At 34.7% G+C, this 19,356-nt stretch overlaps 1 long non-coding RNA gene across 1 annotated transcript; it reads right to left on the bottom strand.

Moving 5' to 3' along the window:
* Nucleotides 1-12,928: 12,928 nt before the first annotated feature.
* On the bottom strand, nt 12,929-19,252 carry LOC139694335 (uncharacterized). The gene is made up of 4 exons (XR_011702120.1): nt 19,129-19,252; nt 18,688-19,027; nt 13,132-13,244; nt 12,929-13,045 (listed from the first exon to the last, which is right to left on the bottom strand). It is a non-coding gene; the product is annotated as an uncharacterized lncRNA (long non-coding RNA).
* Nucleotides 19,253-19,356: the final 104 nt, after the last annotated feature.

The raw sequence follows: 19,356 nt of genomic DNA, 5'->3' as shown, positions 1-19,356 counted from the left end.
TTGTTTGTGTGTGTATGTTTGTGGTTTTCATGATTGTGTGATTTATATTATTATAACATATGCTATACTCAGAAACCCTTACTTGGAAATATTCACATGACTACAACATATTACATGACTTGCTCTTCTAAGCCTCAGAAAGGTCAAGCTCAAACAGTGTGTTCAGAGAACTCTGTGAGCATTAGGTTGGGAAATTACATTAACATGATTGGAGTAAATTTTATAAAAGGTAACACGACAATATGATCGAATCAATTCAATTAATGATATGAGTAGGCTGACTCAGTTAATTACGGTAAAATCTCATTATGTTCACGTTGTAAGAATGTGAAAAATCTGACATTAAAGTAGAAGTAAGGAAATTATGAACCAGTATCTTAGTACTGGTAAGACTTTGGGAAAAAGAACTAGACTTTTCTCAAAACCCAAGTGCTTGTATGAAACTATATCAAACATTTGTATGATATTATTTTTCACATTGTGGTAGTGTGTAATTGTGGGATTGGCAGCAACTTTAAAGTATCTTGAGCCTATTGTTTATGTCTTTCCATTCAATACATCACCTATTTCATGCCAGCAAATAATTCACATTTAATTTTACCAATCACTCCCTGAAATTAAATGTTCTTGATCAACCTTGAGATTTTTTCTGTAAGATTTTTCCTTCAAATTGTGTATAACAGGGTACTATGCCTTATCATTTGCCAGTCAGCTTTGTTTCCCTTATTTCAGTCATTTCAAGGAGTGCTCTTTTCTCACTCACTTCCTTAAGATCTTGATCATTAGTTTTCTTGTCTTTTCAACTTGTTGCTCACCTCCAAATCCATATTTCAGCTGTTTGACAGGGAATTTGTTCGTAGTTATCACTGGATCCATCAATCCTGCCATATATGATACTTTCCTCCATACCTATTGCTTTGGCAAACTTCTTTGTTGTTCCATTATTTAAATGTCCATTGGAGAGCAGAGTCATTGTTTGTACATGATGCATTTCAATAAAGCATCTATTCATCATTTAACATCTGTGAGGTTAGTATTCACTTTTTTTCATTACAAATCCGAAATAACAAAATTCTTTGACATGACCTTTTTCAGTATTTTGTACTCCAATGTCTATTTTCACTTCTTCCTTTTCATTCCTGATCATGGTTTCATTTTTATTTATGATTTTCTTCAACTTGAACTTATTTTGTGGTTTTTGTAAGTGATTTCATTCTTCTGCTCATATTTTTTCTAAGTTTTAAATTATACCATGTCATCTGCTACTCACAAACAGTGGTTTCATTTTTCATCATTTTTATTCCTTAAGTTTTCTAATTCGTCTTTGATATTGTTTCTCCTGTAAATATGTTTAATAAGTAAAGTGATAGAGCACAACCAAGTCTCACTCATTCTTGCAGCTATTTATATCCCTCTCCCTATTTCGTGATTTGTAAATAAGTTCTTTCCAAATAAGTTCTCACATCTTTATAAATTGAAAGATAAGCTTTTGCTTTACTGTGTCAAATGCTTTTTCTAAGTCAACAAAAGCCACACTAGTTTTCCTATTTTTAGCAATCCTTCTTCTTCACTGGTACCTAGGGCAAGAAAAGTAGGAATTAGCATCTCAGTAAAAGTTTCCAGGTCAGGAATCCTTGATATTATTTACCAAGGGTAAGAATCTAAGCTATTTCTTGGCACCTAGGTAGTGGTATCAACCCTTTCTTCAAAATATCCAGGTTTGAGATGAATATGATTTCCTTCAAAAAATCCGATTTTTATTTATCTGGTATTTGGAAAGTGAAATCATCATTTGTTCTTAATAATGATGGGTTGGTTCCAATCCAAATCCTGATTCTCAATTTTCAATTCCCATCTCCAATGTTGATTCCTTATTGCATTAATTTAAATTAATTACATCATTGCTCATGAAAACGTACAACCCTAAGAAAAACATTTCACATAATCATTGAAAATGTGTCGCAAAACCAGCTAAGCATTTTTTCCTTAATTGTCAGTCATGGTCCACCTGAAATGAGTAGTTAGCATGTTATTTTCCAGAATATAATAAAAATTGCATTAGTTTTATAATATTTTATTTTCAATATTCATTTCAACAATATGGGCATCATTGTTATGAAAATACCATTGTTATGAAAATCTTCCCAGTACCTCAAAATTTGAATAAATTCAATCACAAAAATAATTGAAGGCTTTTAAATGTTGATATTCTTTTTTTAGTTAGTTAAATTAAAATTAGAAATACCCAGGCTTTCATAAACGTTTTTAATTTCACTAAATAAAAGTTGCCAATAGTATTTAATGCTTCATTTTAAACATTTTTTTACTATACGTACTTTCTCATTCTTGTTTCCCTTGCATTTATAGTTCTGAGAGTACCATTTTCTCCTTTATGATGAGCAAATGCATAGTTTTACTATGCAGCAAATAGGCATGAACTATCTACTCTGCATAATTTTAATCAGAATCATATCACGACTGTTATTCCTTATTAGCAATCATTTTCAAAATTCACCCTTTCCCAGTCATTTGTTTTTTTCCTGGCTGCGTGATTGGTTTAGCTTTCTAAGAAAAGTACATTCTGGTATTCATTTTCGAGTAGTTCTATGTTCTGTAAATTTATAATGTTACTCTTATGAAATGACTGGAAAATAGAAAAAATATATATTCCATTGCTAAAAATACTCAAATATTTCACTTAAAACAAAAAAAGGAGAGTTTCCATGTATATCCGTTCTTATATCAGGGCCATATTTTCAGCATACAGTAAACTTGTACAGAAAGCATAATTAATTCTGTGATCTTTCTCTAAAAGCAAAGCACTTGTTTAGTGAAACAATTACGACTATCCATGCCTCATCATTTGACTATCATGCTTCGTTTAGCATGGATAATCATGATTTTTACTGTATCACCAATTGAATACCCAATGATGTTTTTTCATTCTCCTGTAACACGCATTGAGTACTGATTAAACGAACAAAGTATCTTGATTCAATCAGGATCGAGTCTGTTACATTTTTTGTCAATTACGTTTCTTGCATAGATAAAAAGTCTTTCAATGGAGGTTTGCGTTTAAATATTTTGTCTGATGCTTTCAGCATGGGGTGGGAGAAACAATCTCTCAAGGATGCCCCAAGTTTTTGTTTCTAGTGTTCCTGGCATTCTGTGATATTTATTTGTAGGTGTCCTGGCAGCGGACCTGCACTGTAAAAGATGTATCAGTTTACATTATCATCAGCATGGGGGATGAATTATATAATCTAATTGGATCACATTGGATGAACTCAAAGCTATTTGCTCGAAATAGTAAATAAAAAGATATTGTTGATTGGAGTCATGTAAAAACAACCGATGGCAACACCAGTTAAGATTGTTTGAAGGTAATGGGAAGGCTAAAGGAAAGGTTAGAAACAAGATACATACATTAAGATGATAGATTTCTAGCATTGAACCTTGGACTAATACACACGAATTCACATTGTTAAAGTGTATTTCTCAGTTTGACCAATGACATATTGTGCACTGCACATTTCTCCCTCCAGCAATTAAGGGCAATCACTGCATAGGTTGCTGTGGCCTTGGCCACAATGTCACTTTCGTGAGGGTACAAACATGGGTTTTATTTGACTGCAGCTTTCACCCACCACTGTGTCCGCATATATCTGTGGGAGCCTAGCATTTCAGAAGTAACCACATTATCCACCGGCTTGATGAAGCAAAGTGCTGCTTTAACCTGATTGTGTATAGAACACCATTGACTTGGATGCATTTTGTTCTTGCCATTGTGTTTTTCAATTATATGGGCCATTGTTGGGAGCACTAGAGCTTTGAAACACCAGGGGTGCATTTTGATTCTTGCTTCAAGAGCATCAAATTGTTTTGTTGTTTCATTTTTCATAGCAGCACACAGCAAATCTCTCCTGATGTGGCACTGCAACGAGCATATACTGTTGCACCAGTCACACCAAGTGCCCCAATTCAAACGCTGAAGTGGTTAAAACAGGGAGGAAAACTCTTGCAATTTTATATTTAATAATATTTCGATTAATTATTAAGTGGTAAGCTGTAAGAGTTTTCGTCTCTGCTATTATGAAACAGTTCCACCACATCACACTTGAATATGCAATTTATAGCTTAAGTGGTTGATTTGCACACTAAATGCTTAGAAGCGTTCTATTTTTACTTCATTGATGTGATGCATTTAATAGTTGTAGGTATTTATAGTCAATTTGTGGCTGTGCAAAGAGAGATTTTCAGTACATTTATGTGAGAATTAGAACAGAATCTATCTTGGGAGGGGTTGAATTGCACCCCGGATTCTAAATTGATAGTCAACTTTGGATGTAACAATATTTTTGGCCTTGAATTAAGGAACCGAAGAATCATAGAATGGAATCAACCCATCACTAGTTTTTACCCATTCAGTTATAAAGCATTCTTACCAGATAATTTTTTTATGTCATGAAAGAAAACTTTCAGCCATGAGTTTTCAACCGAAAAGATAAGAAATGAAATGCCTAAAAACTATCATTCCAGCCAAGTCTTTCATCATGTTAAAAAATGGCTACAACTAATACGATTTTCATCTCTAGAGACAACCTCAACTGTTTTGAATTTGCAGATATGCTCTGTGCATTAACATCTCTTCTCCATCATGGCGTCCCCTCTTACTGGCAGACAGGGGATGAGAGCATATGTAGGGTGCAGCGGTTATCTCTGGACAAATTCAGTTTGAATTTCCCGCCATATCGTAGTTCCACTGGACGTCGTGTTGGGCATTCTTGAAAGCTATAGGTATGTAGTAAACAGTCATAACCTCAAAATGGCAGGTATGTGATGCACAAGTGCGGAGTACAATCAAAGAGCAGCTATTATCAAAAGTGTTCGCACTGGGCGTTCACCCAGTGAAATAGTTTGATTCTTTGGTTACCCCAGATCAACTGTTTGCGATATTGTGGCTAAGTGTAATGCTTCGAAGAAGTCTGGGGAAGGTTTCACTAACCTGGCAAGGAAACCTCATTCGAGGAAATGCTCAGGTGCTGATTTCAGAGGAATTTTGCAAATTTTTGCGAATTCACAAATTTTGAATAATGTGAGACGGTGGATGGTAACTGTGGCCTTGGGGAGACAATATGTCTTTCAACAGGGCAGGGCACCAGCTTATGTGAGTCATTTAGTCCAAAACTGGCTCTCAGCCAGACATGTTCAGGTCAGGTCAAAGGTGTTCTGGCCCCTGAATGGCCCAGACTTGAAACTGCTTTACTATTATGTTTGTAGCATAGTCAAAAGCGTTACCAATCAGAGGAGGCACCCTAATGTCACATCTCTGCACACCGCTATCATAGCAGCCTTCGCAAATATGGACAGTGCTGTTTTAAAGAGTGCGTGCAATCGATTCAGGACAAGATTGGAGGCAGTCATTGCAGCCAAATGAGTTACATTGAGTAATGTTACTCTTGACAGATACCACTTCTTGTATGGCAAAGGATTTTCATTTTCATTGTATGTTTTTTAATACATTTGCTTTTAAACAAAAGTTTCATATGTCCAGATTTAACTGCCATATCCTGTGAATGCAAGCCAATTTTCTGGTAAAATACTTACCTATTAAGTATTTTTCCCTACTTTAGGCATAGAAAATTGTTGCATTTATTACAAATTTTGATAATATCACTGTTTTGAGTAAGTATTAAGCGACAGTTTTAATATTTTCATGAAAGTACTTCCTAAAAAATTACCCAATAAATTTTAAATTTATACAATGTTGTACATTAAGTTTCATTTCGTATGTGGTACTGCCCTGAACTTAATACTCATTGAGCTGATGGGGATGTCCCCCTCTGCTGATAAATACATAATATCTCACCCACTAAAACTGGTGTCCGCAGGCATTTAACCTGAAATAGTACTAGAAATTTCAAACATGATAATGGATGACCTCCATTAAAAATTTTGATCCAATATCATGAGTCCCTTTAAGATGTATAGCTTTCATATATATAAATACGCAAACATACATGGACCGTTGTTTTACATTTTTAATTAATTATATTTTGATAAGTATTACCAGCATAGTTACAGATAAAAATTGGCGTACCATAAGAACTATTACACATTTTGGTATTTATATACATAGTATGCATGTATTGCATATATTTAATGCCCTCCAAAAATCATAGCATAGTTGTCCTTTGCCGCCATAAATACCTTCATCATAACATCTATGTTGAAGGTGTGGGAATCATCTTTCATTTTCATTGTTGAATCAGGTTAAGTTTCCATTTGACTTCCGTTTCCTTCATTTCTTCACAGAAATAGTAGAAATTAGTATTTCAAAATGTTTCCTTTGTATAAGTTTAGGTTCCCTATGAAATAATCAGTTGAATATGTAAATGTTAAGTAGTTTTTCTCCTGAGCACATTTACCAAAAACAATAGATTGATAGATAGAATTGAAGCATCATAACTAAAACAAGTGCAGCTTGTCTGCCTAAATGTGAAAACTAAATGATGACTTCAAATATTTTATTATCAATCTGCAACTAAAATTACTCAAATCACCATCAGCTGAAGATTCATCACGAGGGGCAAAAATAATCCCTCAGAATTCTAGTGGTAATCACTGGAAACATATCTCTCTGCTCGTACCAACGATCTTGTGATCCATTCTATCACCATTGACAAAAATGGAAAACTCCTGATATAATGTCAATTGAAATAAATTTTCGAGCATTTAATTCAAAAATTGCTGGAATGACCATAAATTGATTGTGATGCATAGTGCATTTATACAATTATTTTGTGGAAATGTCTTAACATCAGCCATCATTCACAGCTTCTGAAGTGAGTTGTTTTCTTCCCTTTAAACTATCTCTAGCATGATGTTCTCAGTCAATAAGGGAGAGTATGTTTTCCATGATGTGAAAGAGAATGCTTGGAAGAGTTTCCAAGTGGTATCATAGCTTCATTGTAATAGCTTCATTTTCATTGACATTCAATTTTGCAGGCTGAGAGGGAATAGAGAGATGATGGAAGTGCAAGGGGAGAAAGTGGTTCATATGTAATTGACTTGGTTGAGAGTTCATCTGAGGTGCTCATAAAGAAAAAGGGGTAGGGTGAAAACAAAGTAATAGTTTTGATTTTTTGCTTTCACCGTGTGAAACTGTCGAAAACTTTTGAAAATTGACCGATATGAGGGGATCCATCTCAACTGGCTATCACATAATGCCAACGGTATGCTTAGCATGCCTGAAACTCACCCATTTCTCTTTGCTGTGAGGCATCCTCTTAGCAACTGCATTGAGTGTTGAACACGTTAATGACCACCACGGCATGTCAGTCAATATGCTACTGCCTTTTCTCAAACAACTAAGAAATTACTGTTTAATCTTTGTATTCCTTCCCTGCCATCTTTGATCTTTATGGAGAGGAGAAGCAAATGAAACCTTTTCCACCCATAGTCCTCCGGCTGAGAGGGGAATTATTCCCACCAATGCATAAGAGGTGAGGGTGCGAATAGGGAATGCTGATCTTGCTCTGCCCAAATTATAAGTGGAAAATTTGGAATTCAGAAAAGAGAATCATTTGCTAAGACATGATTAGGGTTACCATTACATTAATACTGGATTTGTCTTCTTTCATAAGTCCCCAGGGGTGTCTGGGTGTTATTTTTTAATTTGCATGAATTTTCCATTCAATGAAAAATATGCATGCATGCGATTGCACATTTATAATTACAAACCAAGCATTTTTTGTCCTACAATTTCGTTACGTTTGTCCTACATTTAACTTGAAAGATTCATTGATGCAAGTCTCAAATTTTGGTTTAATTTTTTATCATATCCAATATTACTTCATATTTACTATTAAATATTCTAAAAGGTAACTGGTAATGAATAATACAGTTTCCTTTGGGAGAAATTGATTAAAATGTACATTTTTCATGTTCTTATAACCACTTTTCAATATGTTAAATTCTGAAGACTCAATTTTTTGGAGAATGATATCAAAGTAAACAAAATTTTTATGGGTTGAGAGTCCAAATCGTACTTAGAATCACAGTTTATGATTGTTGTTCTAAACAGTACGCAGAATCGCATAGGCCTTAGAGCCATGGTTTTCGGACACTGTCACATTCAAATCTCTCACTATTTCAAATTAAGTGGAATCCAAATAATGAGGTTTTACTTTAACTTCAAATTCCTATTCTGCAGTTTGGGGAATTCCTAAATGGCAAAATTAAAAAAAATGGTACATTGTGCATGCTTTTAAGCAAGGATGAATAATTTCTCTGACTAATGATCCATAGATGGTGCTTTTGAAAAGCTTTAAAACACATGTCAAGCTGAAAGACAGGCATTACATGATAAAATAAGTGTTGAAGATATGTTTTGATTCTGAATTATATTTTGCAATATTTAAAAAAATGTTCTGATAAACAGTGAACTGGTCTATTTTGCTAAATTAGTAGCAACTACATTACACACCAGCTATAAGTACATAACAAAGAGACTTGGAAGAAAATGGAGAGTCGGCTGAATGAACATGCTCATTGGATAAAATAAAATTTCACTCTAGCATTGTGAACTTGATGAATGATTATCGAATAGTTGTACTCGGTAGATTATTTTTAAACATACTGAAAACATTCAACAGTTCTCAACATGAGGAACCTATTTTGGATTTAATCATTTTAATATCATTGAATCATCGATCTTCACAATCATTAAGTTGAAACTTTTGATTCAGTTACAGACACAACAGTGGCTCCTCTTAACGCTGAGCATACATGCCTCATCTGGCATGCATCTTTCTACCATCATTGATGATAGATAATCTTCTGATTTATGAGTTACATCATAAATGAACACCAAAAAGTCATTCTCAGTTTCTGCTTTACATCTTTTTGAAAATATAATTAGTGTTAAATTCTTCTAAAAGGATGACATCACCCATGTAATGATTGGAACCATCAGAGCATTTATTGTTGTTTATTATCTGGAGCAAGACTTGATTATTTAATAAGTTAAATAAAGTTAGTGAAATGTTTAATTTGATTGAAAATTAAAATTATATATATTATTTTATAATAAAAGATGAATAAATAAGGAAAACGCTTAGTAATCTTTGACCATTATTTTGGCCAATCAAAAAGTTCTAAAAATGTATCCTTGTCCTGGATTCAGGTTCAGGAATCAAATTCACAATGAGTAGTGCAACATATTATATTCATCTATGAACTGCCTATGTATGAAAATGCCATTTTATACTTGTTCCTTGATGATTCTTTCAGTGTTGATTAGTCAGCTCTGTGGTTGACGCATTCACAAGGCCAATTTGGTGACTTACTTGTGAAAAAATTCCCTAATAATGGGTTCCTACTTTGGTGCAATTAAGCAGTTGTCATTGCTATGTAAGTACTTGGAGATAACAGCTGAAATGACAAAATATACTTGATTCAATCAGCGTTCAAAGTACTTAGAATTCAGGTACTATAGTGAAAGATAATTCTTTCAGGAGTAACTATGTGGAATCTATTCATAATTGAGACACAGATACATGATCCTTCCGCAGATTTTATTAGACACAGCCATAGCTTTGACAGAAAACACCATCCTGAGGATGACATTGAAACCCTGGTCATTTCATCTGTGGCAATACCAAGTATTTGGGCCTCAACAGAAACCTAAATAATAATTTAGGTAACTCTCCAAAAAGGACCATTACATGTTTAGTCAGTATTTTTTGGATTTGAATGAACTGTTGATTGTTTTTTTTAGTAATTAATGAAGTACAAACTAAATGACAATAAATATACAAAGATTTTACTATGTAAGTTTCTAAAAAAGTCAAAACTTTTCCCATTTATGAACTTGATAGTAATGATTTCATGTTAGTTTGTATTCCATTAGATATTTGAGTTCTTAGAAATATTGATTAGCTTTGGAAAAAATCACCATGGTTTTTGTTGAGAGTGGAGCAATATTAATGTGTGAAAATTTGTAAAATTTGGCTATTTAATATTAGTTTTCTATATCTGAGCTCTAGAGTCACCTGACCACCTTGGGCAACTGACTACAGGTGGTTCTCCAACTTAATTTTGGCAGTCACAACTTTTCCAAAAATGTCTGTCTTGTGCTGTTTAGCTACAAATAATAAACATGAGGGATGACTTCGGTTATGTTATTTACCATTGATTAGGTGCCAATAATGTATCAACCCTTAAGTTAGCACAACTGTTGCCTTAGAACTGTTGTCTCAGAATACAATTACACATGAACTGGTAATGCCGAGCTCCACACAAGCCTTTCTACTCTGGACACTAAGGCATATTATTAATGCACAAGTTTAATATTGTTTTTAATTATTCATTTTAGTATTTTTTGCTAGCCAAATCCAACGTATAAAAATTGTGTAATGATTGGCTGGAACAGTTAAACTTTTTGCTAGTGCAACTTGTACTTTGCCTTATCAATTAACCAGTCTGAGATTTATGTATTTGGCAATGTTGACCGAACAATGGCAATATTCAAATGTTTCAAAATTAATTTATATTGTCATTCTTCTTTTAATGGGTGTTTATAATATTACTTCCAAATGTCCAGCATCTGCAAGCAGTCAAATAACAGAGGTATTTATAATGCAAGTAATGTATTTATATTATGATTGTGGTTTTGTGCATTGTACCTTTTCTTAGGTATGGGTTATTTTATGTTGATCTATGGTAGCTAGGTATTGCCAAGTAATGCTGCAGTTTCAACGTTATATGTTATTCAGAGAATGATTATGAGGGTATCTGTATTGTGTAATTCATTCATGCTCCTTATTTATGCTTATAATAGTTTGGTTCTCATTGAAAGCCCTCACTTATCCACAATTTTATTACAGTTAATACAGTACAAGATCTGTGGAAACATTTAAAATTAGGAGCGGTCAAGGAAGGAACTTGCTTGGCTAATGCAAATGAATTTTTTTCATTCCTAATGACACTATGAATGGACTATCTCTTTTTCCTAGTGATTAGTGTTACTATCAATTCAAAATTCTCTGCGAGAAGCTGCAAGTGTATACATGCTCAAATTTAAAACAATTTACAAAGTTCACATTTTTCTAACAACACCTGAAGGGACAAGAAGGCATGGGCTCTATTATGGATTTAAGGAAATTGGTGGGTGGATTAAATTTGAAATAATTGTGAGAGGTATAGTTTAGGGTTCAATCAAGGTTGGGAAAATGAATTAAATCTGTTATTCAAAGGAAATACAATCTTAGCCCCTTCTGCAAAAATATCACAATCGATATCATAATTATTGTAATGAAAAAACACAATGATCTGATGATTATTCATGTCAATAGTATAATGAAAAAGAATGAATACCCACTTTAAAAATCCAGTTCACGGAAAATTGGTTATATTTCATTATTTTATATGTGCACATTGCAAATAATATATTAAATGCGGTTGCTTTCAAAAAGAAACCGGTGACCAGATTTTATTGATTAGTATTTTGACAATGTACTTATTCTTTAGTGTAAATGAGGAATACATTAAACTTCCTTTATCCAAGACAAGTAAACGGTAAAATAATTAGGTTTTCTTTTTCACGTTTATTAAATGTAGAACACAATGTATCTTTCCACTGTTCTTTATTTACGTACAACTAGTTTCAATGCTTAATTGTTATCATCAGGTACTCTACCCACCCAGTGCTCTACCCACTGGACTACCACACCCCTTGTAAGTGTGCTATTGTTCCTGATTAATGATATTTATTTGTTTTGATTAATGCCTCGTAAGCTAAAAATATATATCAACCTCTCTCCCATTTATATTGGTTTGAAGAGGATCTACTCTGTCCTATTTAATGTTCAATAAAGGCTTTGATATGAATTAAATTATCTTTCATGCATGTATATAACGTGTCTTTTAGTATTTAATTTCCTTTCAAATAGATAAATTATCAAAGTTCAAGGAAAATCAGGTGTTTAGTGAAGGAGTTAAGGATGGTCCTGGTAACTAAATTAATTGGGGTGCAGAAAAGTCACAGATGGAGGTAAAAGTCAGACTTTTCCAATAATGGGTGCCAGTAAACTTCACTAGCCCTGTGATGATTAAAAGCAGCACAGATAACACACAAACCTGATAATCTGCATGAAATCAATTGGTTGAGTTTTGGCTGACTTCAATCATTACATATCAGCTTGATGCCTCTCTGAAGTTATTAAACCAGATCTGCTGTTCAAGAGATAATATGACTATTAAAAAAACCATATACACAGTAATCAACCCGAAGGCCTGTTTGGTAGGTGATAGTAGAGTTCACCGAGTACTAAGCCCGACAGCGTGTGAAATTCACACATCAGGGTGGGAGGGCCAGTTTCTTTCCCTGTGCTGTTTATGTTTTCCCAGGAAGATCTGGTACCCAAAAAATCACGTAGCTTTGGTGGAGCTGCAGATGTCCAGAGACTTGCCCGGCAATTGAACCCAGGACCCTCTGGTCAGTAGTCAAATGCTCTACCCCTGGAGTACCGCGACCCATATCATATGACCATGGTTCCAAATTTGTCTCGAATTATCACATTCTCCATGGCATGAAAAAGGTATTCCTTAGGTGTATGTGGTGTGAGTGACCCAAGTTAAATCATTATAACGAAAATGTTATGAAACTAGCCTTAAAAACTCTAATTGCCAATCTCAGTGAATTTTAAATTTCTTGTTTTATTGCTGCATGCTCATTTCATACCATGTAAATCTAAAAATTGAATTAAATTTAAAAAATTAGTAAAAATACATATTGGTGTTGTTAGATGGGGTGACTTAAGCTAGGCGCACATTGCTCTATAAATTGAAACTTTGTGGTATAATATGTATTGTAAACACTACAAGCCAGATATTAATACTTGCCATTTATGAAATTGTCGGCATATATTGCTGGCTAATCAGCCTTGTCTTTTGCTGCAGTTGCTGTACAATAGTATTTAGGAGCACAGCTGACATTCATGTATTCTTGAGACAAGTATACAAACTCTGTCGTAATTCGTCTCTGCTGAAATGAAGTAAGAGAAAATTATCTTATGTTGTTAGTTAGTACATGTCTAGAATAGGAAAGATTTGAGATGCTATACTCACAATTGGAATGCTATGGCTTTTTAGGTAAAATATTGGGGATGCCTATGGCCATGCCCTTTCACAATCAAATTGTCTGTGGTGGACATTCATAGTTAAGGTATGATGAACATCATCTGAAAGAAGCATTAAATAACATCAAGAGAGTGAAAATGATGATCATTTGGCAGCAGAGCAGTACCAGGTTTCAAGTAGCATGCCGCATGATAAGCTCTCAGGAAAAACTATCTGCAGCAAATTGCATTTCACCAGGAATAAGAGATAAAACATATGAATTACTCTTGAAGTGTGCCTAGTGGAGGTTTATTATAAGTGCTGTTGATATCCAAATTTCGTTGCAAACTTATTTGAGCTCAAGAACTGTGAAGTGTTTTCACAACAACTGCATATGGATTGATGAGAGTTTCTGGATTCATGAGTGTAAACAAAACACTGGCAGCTTAATAAAATGTAAAAAGGCAGTGGCAGTTATATATATAGTTAAATGGCAGTGAATAGAATACTGTACTAGACTATATTAATCATTTAGAAGTGTCTTTTGATGGATTCTTTTTTGAAATTATTTTAAATTAGATGTGACTAATTTTGTTGATGGCTCTGGTGAAGCCATTCTCTGTTAAAAGGGCTCAGGACTTTTGAAAGGCATTTCTTTAGTGAGCATATCAGTTCTGATGGCTGCTCCTGCAAGTTGTGTATTTTTGCCCCGTACACTGTTATAAGACAGGGCCATCTCTGCCCTACTTTATTTGATGGAAAAATTGCTGGTGCTTGCTGCAACAGAAATGCATCCAGACAGTTTAACTTGGCAATTTTTTAGAATGGTTTGTCAGTAAATATTTGCCTCTAATCGGACATCTTCCCAGCCCAAGTATTTTCCCACTGAGACATGTATTGTTCCACAGAGACATTTTGTCAAGAATGAAATGTCAGAGTTTTGTCTGAAATGATACATTTTTTATTTAATTGTGATGATAAAGTGCACATACCACTAAAAGGGTATGTATTTGCAGATAATTCTTATGGAAATATCTCATATTGAAAACATAATCAGTAATAACATTTAGTGTGATATTATTATTATTAAAAATCCACATGTGCTGATAGACAGTGTCAGGTGGCACACAAGTCCCTAGTAATCACAAAAGATAATACATAAAATCAGTCAGTAAAACAAAAGTACACTTAAAGGAAACTTCCGAACACAAATCTCTTACACAAAACAAGAAAATCCCCATCTCATCAACATCAATCAATCTGCAAGAAAAGAAAGATAAATGAAAAAAATTAAGCTGTTACCTCTAATTTTACACCACACATCAATCAAATTATTACTTAAATTCCTTACATCTTTTCATAAAAGTATGCACTCTGTTAGGAAAGGGCTTGAATAGTTTTGCAGGCAAGGTGTTCCAATCAACAATTGTTTTATTTAGAAAAGAATTTGTTTTTATTCATTCTTTGTGGCCCGCATTTTACCTTAAATTTGTGGTCATTTCTCCCTATAAAATTTGGGTTTCCCGCCTCTTTCCTAAGATCCGTCCAAGCTTTCTCCCCCTTCAGAATATGGAACATTCCACAAAGTCTGCTTATTTTTCTTCTACTTTGAAGAGGTTCCCAGACCAGCATTTTTAACATGTCAGACACACTCTCCATCCACCTATGCTTCCCCAGTACATATCGGGCAGCCTTTCTTTGTACCTTCTCCAGTTTTTTTATAGATATCCTGGTTAAATAGCTCTGCAGCTACATGCTATCAATTAATGTTTGTAAAGATAAATTTAAGGTCCTGATAAACCAAAATGGTCATGGGTCATGCCATGAACAAATTTAAATTAATCCCAGTTCTTTTCCTATTCAACTTCTTGCGATATGTTTTTGTGCTCTCCCAGTATGTTATCATTTGTTATGTAATAGCTCATTTTTGTTTCTGTTATTATAGGTAATCTACCCGTTAAGGAGGGTTTTGGATGGGCACAACTACCTAATAAATATCTTGTCTCTCCTAACAAAACACAGCCAAATATCCTAATGTACAATAAGTCTTTCTTCATCTCCATATACTTCATTCCGTCCAACATGGTTATCCTATTCCTGCCCCTTATTCGTTTTACTAACATTCTCCCCTCTATCTCAGTCTTCAGTATCCCATTACCAATTAATATGCTTTGCATCCATTTTTATCTGTTTCCTTAGTATTTCTCCCAGTAATAACTTCTCCTGCCCCACCATATCTAACCCCTCCTTGTTTGTTTTCCTATTTCTCCATTTGACCTTCTCCACAACCATATTTTTAAAGCCTCCAATCTATGCCTATCATCCCGCTTTAATGAGCATATTTCTGCACTGCACATAACTACAAGGTTTGTATAAAAAATATCGCTAACAATATTTTCCTGATGTGTGCGTGAAGTGCTGAATTCAGACCATTTTGGTCCAATGAACTTCCCAAGAAACATTAAGTGTTCCACCTGAATTGGTTTCTGCCCTCCTATTTTAATGCTTGACTTAGCTTTTCTCTTCCTGATAAACCACATAACCTCTATTGAAATTTATTCTCATCCCATAGCCATAGCACTGAATATCCAATTCATTCAGCAATGCTTGCAACCCCTTTGCTGACTGACAAACTAAAGTTGGGTCATCAGCAACTTAACTAATTTTATGAATTCCCCACAGACTTTCAATCCTATCTCCAATTTTTCCCATGCCTCTGTAATCATTTCCTCCACATATATGTTGAACAGCATAGGTGATTATGGACAACCATGCCCTACTACTCTTCATAACACTGCCAGTCAAACTGCTCCGGAGCGAGAAAACTTGCACCTGAGCAGTTTGAGACATGTACAGGTTGTGGATTAGCCTCTTATCCCTCCAATGTATTCCTATTTTCTGCGATATATTTACTAGTTTTCCCAAATAGATCTATCAAATGCCTTTTCAAAATCTATGAAATAGGCTAATATGTCCTGATTTTATTCTATATTCATCTCTATTATTGATCGCATCACTGCAATGGCATCACTCATGCTTCTACCCTTCCTAAATTCAAACTGATCATTCCCAAAGTAATCATTTGCTTAGGTCTCCATCATTTTGTTGATGATCCTGAGAGCCACTTTAGCTGCATGAGAAATCAAACTCATTGTTCTGTAGTCTTCACATGATGTAGCCTTTATTTTTTTTGGAATAGAAACTAACACTGATCTCACAAAATCTTCCGGCGAAATTCTGTCCTCATGATGCTACGAATCAGTCCATACAGACTCTTCCTCTTACATTTTCCTAAACATTTTAGTAGTTCCGCAGGAATGTTGTGTACCCCTATGGCCTTATTTATTTCATCTCCCTTAATGCCCTTTCTATCTCATCATTGAGTATGACCAAGATCTAAGATATCTTCCTATCCGTCATGTTCTCTTTCTATGTCTAACCTTGTTGGCCTAAGTTCTTTACCATTCAGTTCTTCTATATATTCCGTCCATCTCTCTTGGGTCTTTTCTCTGTCAGCCATTACCTTACCTGACTTATCTCTAGCTGTTAGCACAGATCTTCCCTTCTTACTACCCAATACTGATTTAACCTTGCTCTAAAGTGCACCAATTTCACCTTTCTTCTGCAAACTCTCCATATCCTAGCACTGCGTCTTCCAATATGCTTATTTTGCTGTATTTGTTGCCCGTCTCACTTTATTATTTAATTCTTTGTACTTCCTTCTGCCTAACTCTGTGTTTACATTCTTCCATTTCCCTCTCTCATCTATCTTTCTAATCATCTATCCATGTTTTCCACGTCCTTTTCCTAGTGACGGTTCCTATATCCATGCTAAAAAGAATGTACTTTTCCACAGATTTTTATGATAAGGTACAATGTGTTTCACCGACTTGCAGCATCATCAGGTACAAGCGCTGCAAGTTAGTGAAACACATTGTACGTATTAATGAAAATCTGTAGAAAAGTAGTCTTTTTAGTATGGATGATAAATACTTCCACAAAGTGAAGCCTGAAACAGTAGAATATTTATGGTCCCTATAATTTCTTTTGTGGCATTCAATATCTTTTTTTTGATATATTCCCATTTTTCCTCAGTAGTACTTAACTCCTTTCCCTCATTCATGAATTTCTCTACAGCCTGCTGATACTCCTCGATTGTCAATCCAGTTAATACGTCTGTATTCCACTTCCTAGCCTGCCTCCCCTACCTTATCATATTGAATCAGCTGCTACAATTCGTAAGTACGAAATTGTGATTAGGGTCCACATCCGCTCCATGGAAACTGTGCAAATTGATTTTATTATTCCTAAATCTAACCATAATATAATCTAACCGATACCTTTCTGATTCACCTGGAATTTCCGTGTACATATATGCCTTTTTTGGTGTTTAAACCTAGTGTTGGTGATGATTAACCTATGTCACCTGAACTCAATCGCTTTCTCCCCATGGTCATTCCTCGTACCTAACCCATACTCCCCCACCTTACTACCATCTCTTCCTTTGCCTACCATTGCATTCCAATCCTTAATCGCTACCAGATGTTTCCCTGCAGGAACACACTCGATTAGGTAGTTTCCCATTACCTTCCTCAATAGTGTTTTTAATATGACACCATCACTAAATGGCTGCCCCACTGGGGTCAGATGTCTTTGCAGCTGCCTCTCTGAAGAACAGACCCGTGCAGACTGCCATTCGCCTGGCACCTAACCTTTGACCTATCTGGAATGGGTTGACCTTACCGGTAGCAATTACTATTGGTTCCACTAGCACAGCTCTTGGGGTCATCAGGACATGCAAAATTATCCACCATTACCAAGTTTTAGACCATTGCAGGGTTGTTTCTGTTGACATTGCTATATTTTTCCGGTCACGTTTGGCAAAAATAAAAAATTCATGCTAATATAGATTAATGATGATCTATATGCTGAGATCTATACAATTTACCTTCACTTTTTATAGCATTCAGAATATGGCTCATTGGAAAAAAACATTGGATCATCTTCTATTCCATTCAAACAAAAAATTAAGTCTTAAAATAGGCATTGTTAACTGTGCAGGTCATAAACTGACCACCAAAATATGTATTTGGCATTGATTCACGGCTGTATTCAATAGATAGGCATATTTGGCTGTCTCAATTGCACTATAACCACATAGGACCTTAAGTCCTCCAAAAAAGGGCTAAAAATTATCTTAAACCTGTACATTTCAATGCCACCAACCCAACTATTCTCCTTTTGGAAAACTCATCCCCATACCTATTTTATAAATCTCAATGTAATAGCATCTATATCTAAAATCAATAATAGGTTAATTTCAACTCCCACCTAATCAGGTGCAAATATAAATTAGATTAATGCAAGGAATAAGAGACTGTCCCCACCAAATTTGGCATAAATAGTATTGCCTTAATAATTGTCCCTCGAAAATAACTGAAAACTAGACACATCAGATTTTATAAATGGGAAAACATTTTGATAGGCTTCGTATTTGTCTTTAATGCTAATCTTAAGACAATTTAATCCTACATACAACTGCGTACAGTTGGACATTTTTATTACCTTTATTTTAATGAAATGTTGATCTATTTTTCATTACTCATTATTTTCTTGCATAGGATATTTTTAAACATTGAAGGCATTAACTTTATGCGAAAAAGGCATTATTGTTAATTGTTGCATTCATAAAAAATGAGAGGAAATTGCTGCAGTAATTTATGCCTACAGTACTGAAATTTGTAGTCCTCCTAAACTTATCGTTTCATCATAAAGTTCTCGGCTTTTTGGACGGCCACTGGCATCCTTCGGTCTTCTCCATAAAGTAAATTTCACACTTCTGCATAATGGTAATCCATTAATCAGACTGCATAGCTTCTATCATGCTGCATGCTTGTGATAAATACTGCGACCGAGGAGTAATTTCAGTCATATTTTACAATAAATTTCATTGCCTTAAGTAGTGTCATAATTCTTAGGTTAAATCGTGAAAAATCCGGTGTTTACCACGGAATCCTCTATTATTACTTGCTACATTTCCATCTAATACTGCCATGTATCCAGTTTCTTGATGCAATTAATCTGCAAGGCTCCGACAATTATGATTCTTCTGGGCCATTGTGCTTAACGATATAAAATATTTCAGAAATAGCGGTGGATATTGCGCATTAATATTTCAAGTATCAACTTTTTTGGATGTCAATTGTTGCATTTAGATATTGTAGTGTAATGTTG

The sequence above is a fragment of the Hetaerina americana genome, unplaced genomic scaffold (genome assembly GCF_022747635.1).
Source record: "Hetaerina americana unplaced genomic scaffold, ioHetAmer1.1.p SCAF_5, whole genome shotgun sequence".
Classification (NCBI taxonomy): domain Eukaryota; kingdom Metazoa; phylum Arthropoda; class Insecta; order Odonata; family Calopterygidae; genus Hetaerina; species Hetaerina americana.
Note: the sequence above shows the minus strand (reverse complement) of the source record. Positions and strands in the feature narration are given on the sequence as shown.